Raw genomic sequence first — 13,325 nt, 5'->3', positions numbered from 1 at the left:
GGATCCCCAATAAAATGAAGTGAAATAGTGAGAATTAAAGATGATACAGCATCCTGAATTACTTCACCATTTTCATCATATATAGGTTCACCTTCATCATTTACTTGAATTGAATTTAAAATTTCTAGATGTTGTTGTTCAGTGAGATGATAGTCCCACCAACCTTTAAGTTGTCCAGTAAATCCAGCAATGAGGATTTCTGCAATAGCTTTATCAGAAATAAGTGACTGCGTTTTATAAGCATTTGCAGCCATAGTCATTTGTTGCAAAATACTTAATATATTATATTCACTTAAACCATCTATGTTCCATTCATAGATTGTTGAAGCATTATATTTAAATTGAGATATAGTGTTAGGTTTATCAATAATGCCTAAGTCTGGTGCCCTATTTACTATTTCTTAATGATGATTTATAGGATTTAATTCAAATTGTTTAGCATTTTCTGAGTCAGGTTCGCTGTCATCAGAGTTGGTGTTTTCTTCTATAATGTTTATATTTCTAGAGGCTTCAGTAGTGTCAGGAGCTACATGTTGGGTAGTTGCTGAATGAACCTCAAGTCTACTCAATTGATCTCTTAATTTATTTACAAATTCTTGTTTACTTGATTGAGAAATTTGATAAGGTTTAAACATGTGAGTTTTCACAGTTTCTTTGCCTTTTATGGTTTCTGACACTAAAGGTTTAGCTTCTAGCATATGTTCTATTCGTTTTAATTGTGAATTTAAACAAATCAAACTTGCATTACTAAAGTTATTTTGTTCAATTATCTTACTATTTGTATCATTATCTCGGGCAACTTTATATGGTGCACATATAATTTCATGATCTTGATGTTTTAATTTACTAATTGTTTTAGGAGGAAAATCACTTTTTATTGTTTGTTCATTTACTATCCATTCTGGTCTTTTATCGCGAATAGTGATTGGATTTAAACTTTTATCAGATTGTTTCTCCTTAATGAGGTTATACCAATCAAAAAATTTAATTTCAGTTGAGTTATTTAATTTATAATCTAAATATTCATATTTTAATTCGTCAAAAGTATAAGTTTTTAATATCTGTTTCATCTTTAGTAAATTCTTTGTTTTAGATATTTCTTTTATTAAACTTTTTTCAATATCTATTTTACTAAGAACATTTAATTCTCTGTTTATATCACTAACATTTTCAGTGATAGCTGAAGCTGTTGGTGATTCAGGTGAATTAACTAAGGTTGACTGTTGATTTACATAATTATCTACAGGGTTATAAACTGCCTGTGGTATAGAATTACTATAATCAACACCTTTCATTTTACTTGGAATATCAGAAGTTGAATATCTTGGTTTTACTATGGTTTGAATAATTGGTTTAGATTCATTATCTTTGTATTTAGCATAAATCACAGAAGGTATGGAGGAACTAGGTTTATCATTATCATCTGTTGTAACAGAGGAAGATGACCCTGTATACCTCATACTTTGACTGCGATTAAATTTTAAAGTTACTTTACCGTCTTCAAATTGTTCAATTTTTTGTAAATTGACGTTTGGTTTTACTGGTTCGGGAATAGGAGGAGGTACTACCCTTCCAAAATCCATTCATCTGGAAGTGTGATATCCTTCCACTGAATTGTTTTAGGAATTACTGTATTGGTTTTTGTTAAATCTGTTTGCAAAAATCGTGTTTCACCAATTTTAGGTTGTAACTTATATTTAGTTCCAAAAGCTGAATTCATTGCTTTATAATGAATTTTATATATTAAAGCTATAGGAATTGATCCTTGCTTCATTTTATAATTATGAGTTTTAATTTCCAAAACTATACTTTCTAAAATATTTAAATCATTTAGAGAGACAGTCATATCTGGATAGACCTCAAAGGAGATCGGTCCTTCACTTAAGCTAGTCTCCACGGATCCTAATAAAGAATCTTGAAAATGTAAAAATCTAGCATCTCTTACTACTGCCAGAATACTAGTATTTAATCCTTCTCTGGTTAAAGGTTTTATTCCTACTTGAATTAATCCTATATGAATATATTTATATTTTTTACTTTTATGATGTTGCAAAGTTTTAGAAGACAAAAGAGTTATCTTTTCAAAAGGTTTACTTAATTGAAAATCTCTTTCTTCGGTTTTAATTACATAATCTGTTTTAAATAAATTAAATTTAGAAACTTTATAAATTTGTTCTTTATCAACTTTAGGAATTTCCCATTCATCAATTGCTTTACTAAAATCTTGCAAAATTAATTCATTTCTATTTATGACTCTTTTAATTTCTGAGTTATCGGAGTCTTCAGATCTATTACTACTAGCCGATCTACATAGGAAAGGATCCATTTTATAATATACGATAAAATTTTTTGACTACCTGGTTATACCCTTCCTGGTTATACCCGTTAGATGCCACTCACATGGGACTTACTCATGGGTTCAGTAGGCGTGGGTTCAGTAGGCAAAGCCAAATCCTTTTATTATATATTATAAAATGAAGACTTTATATGTGTTTCCATTACTTGTTTGTTGTTACTACTTGGCATATTCTTCCCTATCGGCATATGATATGTATTATGTTATCACTGAATCTAGTGTTGTCTATATCATTTTAACTCTCCATTTGAGTAATTTAATTAGGGGCATGGACCAGTTGTAATGGTTTTTCACTTATAATTGTTTTATGGCATGTTTCTCCCATCGAGTAGTGCTTGTATGTTTAATCTTTATGCATGACATGTGATTAGTTTAATTCTCCCATTGAGATTGCTGCTCATGAATATTGTTAGAAATGCATAAGTGAATTTTGACATCATTATTGTCTAATTTGCAATTATGATTTAAATTCTGTTAATTATTATTGATATGCTGTTTTGTTTTTGATGCATGATCTTATAAAAGAAATGGCATCATTCAATCCCCTAATCAATTTCCTAACCCAAAACAAGCTTGAGGGTCCAAACTATGTGGACTGGAAAAGGAATTTGGACATTGTGCTTACTGTTGAAGAGTACATGTCTGTGCTTAGTGAGGTGTGTCCTGAAAAATCCGGTGAGGGTGCATCTGTTGAGGACACTGGGGCTTACCATAAATGGGTTAAGGTTAATGAGAGGTTGCGATGTTACATTTTGGCATCTATGTCAAATGTTTTGCAACATCAGCATTGGAAGATGGACACAACTTATGACATGTTAGAGAATCTCAAGGAGATGTTTGGAGACCAAACTAGTGTAGCCAAGCAGAATGCACTGAGGGAGATTCTTACTTCTAAAATGGAGGAACTCCTGTTAGAACTCATGTCTTGAGGATGATGAGTCTTCTGAATGACATGGAAGTTCTTGGTGCTGTTGTTGACAAGGCTACTCAAATTGAGATGGTCTTGAACACTCTGCCAGCCAGTTTTCAGCAGTTTTGTTTGAATTATAACATGAATAAAATGGATTTTACTCTATCTAAGTTGTTGAATGAGCTGGTGGCTACTAAGACTATTATTAAGCAAGGAACTGCACCTGTTGTGCTTAATGTTGAGCGAGATTCTTCTTCCGCCTAGAAACAGGGTAAGAAGAAGAAAAAGGCCCATAAGCCCAAGCCCAAAACAGTTGTTGTAGCTAATGGTGCAAATGATGCTGAAAAAGCCCAAGGGCAAGTGTTTTCACTGAAAGCAACTTGGTCACTGGAAGCAGAAATGTCCAACCTGGATAGCCAAGAAAAAGCAAGGTACATCTATTTTCTATTTACTGGTTGTTAAAAAGCTGTGAGTGGTATTGACTACAATCCAATGGTGTGTAGACTCAGGTGCCACTAATCATGTCTGCATTTTTTTGTAGGGGTTTTAGGTAACACGCCAGTTAAGTGAAGAAGATGTTAATATCTTTCTGGGAGATGGCATTGAAGTTGCAGTTTTAGCTGTAGGGAATGTTACCCTTAATTTTAAGAATAATAGAACTTTAGTTTTAAGGGATGTTTTGTATGTTCCTTCAATTAGAAGGAATTTAATTTCTATTTTTAGTTTGAGTAAGAACGGTTATTCAGTTTGTTTTAATGAATTCCATGATGATTCTGTCGTTATTAAATTTAGAAAACAAATGATTTATTCTGGCTCATTGATTGATGATCTATTTATTCTTAAAGTATACCTGAATTGCAACTTAATAATTGTGAAATAAATAGCTTTAATGTTGTTATACCATTAAAGAGAAACGTCCTATTGAATTCAATCATACGTATCTTTGGCATTTTAGGCTTGGTCATATTGATTTAGACCGAATTTCTAGGTTGGTCAAGGATGAACCCTTGAGTTCATGGAAAGTGGAGGCACTACCAGCATGTGAATCATGTCAGGAAGGTAAAATGACTAAAAGCCTTTTACCTTAAAGGGTAATAGGGCCAATGATGTTTTAGCATTAATTCATTCTGATTTGTGTGGCCCAATGAGTGTCCAAGCTAGGGGTGGCTTTAAGTATTTTGTGACTTTCACAGATGACTATTCAAGGTATGGATATATTTACCGTTGTGCCATAAGTCTGAATGCTTTAAAAAATTCAAAGAATTTAAGGTATAAATGGAGAAGCGATACGGAAATATATCAAGTCACTACGGTCTGACTGTGGTGGCGAATACCTCTTTAGGGAATTTGTTGCTTATTTATTAGAATAAGGAATTACGTCACAATTGTCTGCACTTGGTATGCCACAAATTAATGGTGTAGCAGAAAGGAGAAATATGACACTTATGGAAATAGTTAGGTCAATGATGAGTTATTCAGATTTGCCACTTTCTTTCTGGGGACATGCAATTGAAACAATAACATATATTCTGAATTTAGTTCCCTCTAAGTCAGTACTTTTGACTCCTACAAAACTGTGGACTGGGCGAAAGCCTAGTCTAAGACTTGTTTAGATGTGGGGTTGCCAGCGCATGTGCTAAAAGGGAAAGTGGATAAATTGGAATAAAAAACAGACTTGTGTTACTTTATTGGATATCTTAGAGGAACGAAAAATGGTTTATTTTATAGTCCTAAAGAGAAAAAGATTATTGTTAGCACCAATGCACATTATCTTGAGGAGGACTATATTCTAAACCATATTCCTAAAAGCCAATTAGCCTTGCGAGACATGAGAGGGGATATCACACCTACTGACATATTTCTTAAAGAACATGAACCTGAACCATTCATAGTTTGTGCTGACATACCATTAACTCATCGTAGTGGAAGAAATGTCAACCCTCAGTCCGATCAACACACAGTTCTAGATTTACCACTACAGCTCCAAAATAGTGGGAGTGATGTTGATTTACATGCACAACAAGTGGAACCTATTGACATTTTGTTACCTATTGGTATTGAAGAAAATGTTGAGGAGGCTCCAGAACCTGACCAGGATTCTGTTGCACTGTCATAAACTTGCCGGCTTTACAGCTAGAGCAAGATGATGGTGTGACTGATCTGATAGTACCTTGTCGTAGAGGGAGAATTAGACGACCACCGGTTCGGTTAACACTTGTGGAAGAAGCTTTTGATAGGGTCCCTAAAGAATTGAATACCGAACCAATATGTTACAACGATGCACTACATGATAAAGGTACCGATAACTGGCTTTTAGCTATGCAATCTGAGATAGAGTCCATGTACTCTAATCAAGTCTGGGAACTTGTAGAACCACCTGAAGGGGTTAAACCCATCGGATGTAAGTGGATTTATAAGAAAAAGAGGGGTGTAAAAGGTAAAGTGCAAACTTATAAGGCAAGGCTTGTTGCAAAAGGGTATACTCAGAAATAAGGAATCGATTATGAGGAAACCTTTTTGCCAGTAGCCATGCTTAAGTCTATTAGAATTCTTTTATCCATTGCAGCTCATTTCGACTATGAAATTTGGCAAATGGACGTTAAGACAGCTTTCCTAAATGGAAGTCTTGATCAATGCATCTATATGAAGTAGCTAGAGGGTTTCATAATTAATGGCCAAGAAAATTTACTTTGTAAATTGAATAGGTCTATTTATGGACTTAAACAGGTATCTAGGTTTTGGAATACTTGGTTTTGAACAGTGTAATGATGAGTCTTGTGTGTATAAGAAATGGAATGGTAAGAAGGTTGTGTTTCTGGTATTATATGTGGATGATATTCTGCTTTTGGGAAACTGTGTAGGTATGTTGACTTCTGTCAAAGACTGGCTCTCTACGGTTTGATATGAAGGATTTGGGAGAAGTTGCTTATATTCTTGGGATCAAGCTTATGCGAGATCGCAAGAAGAGAATGATTGGCTTATCTTAAGCACTTTATATTAATAGCATTCTTGCTCGTTTCAACATGCAAGATTCCGAGAAAGGTTTTCTATTTTCAGACATGGAATCACTCTATCTAAGGATCAGTGTCCTAAGACTCCTGAAGAGATAGAGAGCATGAATGCAGTTCCTTATGCTTCAATAATAGGAAGTCTCATGTATGCAATGCTGTGCAACAGACTTGATATCTACTTCGTTGTTAGCATGATTAGCAGATTTCAATCTAACCCTAGGCGAGAACATTAGATTGTAGTTAAATATATAATCACGTACTTAAAAAGGACTAGAGATTATATGTTGGTATACCAGTCAAGAGATCTTATACCTGTTGGCTATACAGATTCAGACTTTTAGTTTGATAAGGACTCTCGAAAATCTACCTCAGGAAATGTGTTTGTCCTGGGAGGTGGAGCCATAAGTTGGAGGAGTATTAAGCAAACTTATGTTGCTGACTCCACAACGGAAGCTGAGTACGTGGCAACCTTTGAGGTAGCCAAAGAAGCAATATGGCTTAGGAACTTCCTAATGGATCTTGGTGTGGTTCCATCAGTTCAATCGCCTATTACACTTTATTATGATAATAGCAGAGCGGTTGCAAAGGAGCCACGAAGCCATAAAAGGGCAAAACACATTGAGCAGAAGTATCATTTGATACGAGACATAGTTCAAAGGGGTGATGTGGTGGCGACGAAGATTGCATAAGAAAATAACTTGGCTGATCCTTTTACAAAGAGCTTACTGGCAAAGACTTTTGATAGTCATGTCAAAGGAATGAGAATTAAGACAACAGATGCATGGTTATGAGTCTAAGTGGGAGATTGGTAGAGATTTACTATTAACCATGCAAATGTAATAGTATGGTTTTGGTGTTATTTTTTTGAACAATTATTTCTATATATTTAATTGGATATTTGCATTAAATGAATAAAACTTTCAGCATATTTTATAATGATGGTATTAGTACATTTTGTATGTATCTAACTGGACCAAGGATGTATCTAACTGGACCAAGGAGAGAATGATTGTTTTATATTGACTAGTAAAACATATTCTCTAGGACATTAGAAATAAGATTTATGTTCTTAATTTTGATTTAATTTATATGAGCAAATATATATTTTTTTGTGTTGTAACTCATTAAAGAGTGAGTTTCATTTATCGGGACAATAATTCTCGGTGAATTGGGCAAACGTAATTTGTATTTGTGAAAAGTTAATTAATGATAGAATCCATATCTCAGTTTAAAGAATGCTGATGAGCTTCAAGTAAGATTATAAGATTAAAAATCCATGTCTATAGGTGGATTTTTAATCCGACATATGAAATAAGTTAAATGATAATTTTAAAGATTAATATTGTTATTTAAATAAGTTATCAGTGATTTATTTTATTTGAAAAGCATTTGTAATCTTTATATGGGGAACATAAATTATTATGTTATAGAAAGTTAGATTAATAAGGAGTTAAATTGTAAATTTTTAGAGGAATAATTTATGATTAATTATAATAAGAATATATTGTCCTATATGTATTCTTATTATACTAATTTGTAGCCTTATTAATTTATTCCTGCGGTCACTTCTGTGTCTCAATTACTTGGATCGTATGTGAGTTATATATTTTAAATAATTAATAAATTAATTTTTTAATTAGAATTTTATTTATTAATTTTTTAATTGAAAAAAGATAATCTGTTTTATTTAAAATATCAACCGCGTGGGTAATATAATATTTAATCTTATCGTTTGCTACTCACGCGGATAAGAGAAGTTATTCAAGAAAAAAAGCATTAGTCTCTAGAGAAACAGACGTTTTGTTTTTTCTACCCACTCAGAAAAGTAGAATTTATAGAATCAATTAAGGTCACAAGGTAGAAGGCTGCAGGGTGACTTGAAGATATCTAGAAAGAACACCGATGAGCGAATCTGAGCTACAATATGTTAGTTCTTGTTTGATTTGTGTGTGGTTTGCTTTCGTACTTATTTCAATCTTGGGTAGTTTTCGCTTCTTAATTTTCATCTCCCATAAATAAAGACTTGTTAGTGGTATGTAATGCTTAACAACAGGTGCGTCAGATTCTTACGTACCAGTTTATATTTGATAAACAAATGAGCAACTGGTGCATAAAGAATTGTTACTGGTACATAAGGCTTAGCAACAGGTGCATAAGCCTCTTACTTACTAGTATATATCTAATACATATAAAACGAGTTTCAACAATTTCTAAGGACAAAAATCATTCAGTTAAGCCATAAAATTCATATTCTTTACTCATATTAATACCAAATTAATTAGAAACATCTCAAGTTCATTTTTAGAATAAAAATCATATTTAAACAATTATTTTCATAAGAATCAAATTCAAAAAATAAAAATAGAAAAATATTAATGAACTCTATCAAAATTACCTAAGAAAATCAAATACCTTTTGTTTAAGATTAAATTTTTGAGTTTGAGAACTTAGAATCCAAACACTTACTAGGTGTTTTCTTTTATTCTTATAAATCAAGGCATATAAACCACAAATATAAGTGATAAGATGATTTGATGCTCTCAGTTTGTGATGTTATTCATACCTTTTAATCGATTATCGAATTGATTCTTGAATTTTCTTTCTTTTTTGCTGTCTTTTCTTTCCTTTGTTGCGTTTTTTATTTATTTATTTATTTATTTAATTTTTTTTTTTTTAAAGTTACTCTCTTTTATCTTTTCACGTTAATCTCCCCACTCATATTCACCTTAACTCCTTTATATCATCTCTTCTTTAATTTACAGCTAACACTTAATATTTTTTGGGCTTCTCTTTATTTTGGGCTAACGGGCTAACACTAGCTGTGAACTAATTACTTAAATTAATTTTGGGCTAATATTTAAATTAAACTAACTTTTAATTAATTTCGAGCTAATACTTTAAAATAAAATTTAAGCCCAAGATTTCAATTCTATAAATAGCCCAATTTACACAAAACCCAATATATTTTTTACTAAGGAAATTATAAAATGAATAATCCGAAAAATTATCAACACTAAATTAATTAGAGAATTGAAGGATTTTCATCATCAAGCATAAGGATAAAAATCGAGCATTAACAATTAGGCCAAATTAAAATACATACAATGCATGGATAGTGTGATTTAGATGTATCATATGGAGTTGAAAATTTATATTCTAATTATAAATGAGTTATTTATGCAATAAATTTGAAAGCGAAAAGAATAACTAATGCATAAATTTGACTATGAACTTTGGCTAATTAATCTTATGATCCCTTGAACTTTGTCAAGATTCAATCATAATTGTATGTTTTCACATTTCAATAATAATTATATCCCTCGCCAAATGAAATATCTTTTCAGGGGTTCAATCGTGAACCAACACTTTCATATTTTATTTTGGTGAGGATCATAATCATTATTGAAATGTGAAAGTGTATGGTCATGATGCGTTCTCTGTAAAGTTCAAGCCTCACAAAAATAATCGTCACAATTACATAGATAAATTTATGCATTAGGCCCAAAAAGAACACTATTAGTTCTTATGTGTGGCTGGTTGAAATAGTGAAAGTATATCGGCGGAATACATAGTTTAACCCTTGAACTTTGACGAAAAAATCGTGTGACATCCTGAACTTTAAAATCGACGTTATGGCAACCTAGACTTCACTTTTTCTAATCCTACACCTTTTTGCACTAAAAATAATAATTTTGAAGATTTTTTATTTTTATACGTAAAATATTGAGTTGGTATGTGGTTAATAAAACTTTTAGAATAATAATTTGTACAATTGTCAACTATCCAATAAATATTTAATCGATTTAATTTTACAAGTTAAGGAGTTAAATAGGTCAAATAAAATATTTAACATATCCAATTATATAAATTGAAGTGTCCAATATATTGAAGTAAAAGTTGAGGGTGCTACAAAATTTTTCATAAAAAATATATGAGTGAATTTTATGTATTAAGCCATGTATATCATTATATGCGATACGACATGCAAGGAGAAAAATTTGCAGAAATTGATATCGTCAATCCTTTTTGAGTTGAAGCATAGAAATATATATGTGAAGAAATATATATGTGAATGAATTGAGAAAATTTAAAAATGACAAGTGAGGAATGAAGTAAATGAATTTAGAAGATCATAATTGGATAGGGGAGAGGAAATTATTACTTTATCTTTCACAATTAATATCATTATATATTTGGTAAAATACTTTTCATATTTATCTTTATTTGTTTTGGTTTTTGTTTTTTTATAAAACATTATTTGAAAATTTTAATAAAATTAAGTACTCATTAATTTTTATAATAAGTGTATTTTTTTTTACTAAAATTAATATTTTCTTTTTTACCATTTGGTAACATTTATCAACCAGATGAAGTCCTGCACATTGCGTGGTTGCTTTATCATAATAGTACATTACAATCTTCTTGACAAATAAATCTAATATTTTTTTCCACAATTATTTAGATAGATTTTGAATTTAAAATTGCATATATTATGAAAATTTTAAATACAAAAATATGAAAATTAAGTATGATATTCAATATGGGATTTTAAGAGAATTATCGACATATTTAATAAAGTTTAATGTAATATATTTGTAAATTGATAAATGACACTTATAAATTAAATATAAATCTCAAATCTTTTTTTTAAGCCCACTCTATTTCCCCATTAACAGAAAATTGGTTGCAAATAATTTCACTTTTTCTAAATATTAGAATTGCTAAAAATAATATTCTTACATGCTCGCACACATATATTTATATACATATAGTTCAACAAAAATAATTACAAACAGACATCAAATTTGTGAAAAAAAAAATAAAAATTTCCATGTGCATGTTATATTTTTCTAACCTCTAAAAATTTGATCATGTAATTATTAATACTTGTTCGATTATCCCTCTGAGCTTCCTATACCTACCTGCATAAATTGCAAAGTAAGATTCACAAATTTACAATTTTGAAATGCAAAACTAGAATCAATATGACAAAGGGAATAAGAAGTTTATCGCTACAACGATAACACATAAGTATATGAATAATTTCATCGATCTTGTTGTAACGCCCCGTTTTTCCTGTGTTTCAATAGTAGTTTACCGGTTTGTGAATAATACCACCGGTCCGAAAGTTGATATTATTTTTGGTCCGGAAAAATTACTACTTATGTTTTATATTTTATTTAACATATTTGGAGCATGTATGCATGGTTTTTATGGGTAGAAAGTAAGTAAGGAATATTTTTGGAGAATTTAGAGAATTTGTGAATAGTGAATTATGGTGTTATATTAAGTAATGAAATTTGAGGAATTATTTTTTTTATGGAGTAAATTAGAAAGTTTTGTGGAGATAAATAATATTTTGAAGGAATTTAATTGGAATTCATAATATGATTGTATGATTTCTATGTAGGTTAGGACGGTGCCTCCGGTATCAAATGTGGCATCCACTGTCGGGTCTTTGGGGATCGGGCGGCGGGTGTTACACTTGTGATTCAAAATTAAGCCCTCTCTGAAGGAGTTCAGCTAAAATCAACTTAGAGTTGATAAGAAAGAATATATCATCCTAATTGTATTGAAAAGGTACAAAGCCAACAATGAAATATTGAGAACAAAAACCATATGCATGTTTCAATTCATAGATATGTGCAACATGTGCTTGATTTTGGTAGTCATGACATATCAACAAAAATCAATAATTACCCTTCTCGAATCATTACTTTAGGAAGTACCGGTATAGCTGACAAAATGCATGGCCAAATCTGGAAATGCTAACATCCTCTAGGTGTAGAAAACAATTTCATGATTTCATTCATTAATTTCAATTCTGGAATGATAGATAACATTTTTACTATTTTGTCAATGTTATTTATAGATGCACTGGAGGGACTCCATGTTATCAAATTGCACAATAAAGATTATATAAATATGCATATATAACAAAATCTACTTGCAAGAAAATATAATTACTAAAAAATCAATCCACATGTAGTATAGTATATGATTGTCATCTTGACACAGAGTCAAGTAAACTTTTTCATTCTTCAATCCACAGGAATGAGCCTTATTGGCAATTGCCTATATATATATATATATATGAAAATTGAAAAGCGGGAGAAACAAATGATAATTGGAAACAAAATATAAAAGCGAAGAAAAGAAAAGTCTGAGCTGAACAATAGCAAGTACGCAGGTAAAGAAATTAGAAAGTAATTCAATCGAATTAGTAAAATCAGAAAATAAGGAAGGCCAGTCAAGCTCTCTTTCTAATTTAAGGCTTAAATATAATTGAATTAAAGAGTTGAATTATGGAATGTTTAATGTTTAGAAGAAGAATTCTGAATTTGGTGAGTTTTTAAGAAATGAAATATACATATGAGATTTGGACAATAAGAAAAAGTAAAAAGTAAAAAAAGAATAATAATGATGTTAGAAATTTTGTAGACAAAATTATAATTAGTATCCTTTTTTTTTTTTTTTAAAAAATGAATTAGTGTTGGATTTGATCGTTCATAGAGTTTGTAGTAGTATGTTTATACCTATAGGTTGTGGCTCAGTTGGCAACACAATCTGAGCATAGAGAAAGAACTCTCGGGGTTCGATCTTCACTAAATGCATCTGTAGAGAGGGGTAAATCAACCCTAGGCCTTTACCTTGGCGGCCTAAACCTTAAGCCGAGCTTTAGTTTTTACTAATCATCTAATTAAAATTCTCTCCAAATAATCAAATTCTCTAATAACTATTTTGTAATTATGTTGCTAAAAAAATTAAATATATGACAAGAAAATAACAAATAAACATAAACAAGTATATGTAGAGGTGGTAATTAAGTCAGATTGAGCATATTCAAATTTTAAGCTATTTCGAGTTTGTTTCAATTCGAGTCAGATTACTTTGAATTTTACATACAATATCAGGCTCTTAAAAAGAAACAAAACTAATTTTCAGTCCACCATTTACAATATAGATTTTTAACTCGAAAATTAATTAAAATTTTCAAGAAAAAAATATTTTAAATTTTTTATTAATTCAAATGAATCTGATGACTTTA

General features: G+C 30.8%; 1 pseudogene; it reads left to right on the top strand.

The window, feature by feature from the left end:
- Positions 1 to 2,883: 2,883 nt before the first annotated feature.
- Positions 2,884 to 12,969, top strand: LOC149498422 (uncharacterized; annotated as a pseudogene).
- Positions 12,970 to 13,325: the final 356 nt, after the last annotated feature.

This window comes from Jatropha curcas, chromosome 2 (assembly GCF_041381405.1).
Source record: "Jatropha curcas cultivar XTBG-Jc1 chromosome 2, XTBG_Jcur_1.0, whole genome shotgun sequence".
NCBI lineage: Eukaryota > Viridiplantae > Streptophyta > Magnoliopsida > Malpighiales > Euphorbiaceae > Jatropha > Jatropha curcas.
Note: the sequence above shows the minus strand (reverse complement) of the source record. Positions and strands in the feature narration are given on the sequence as shown.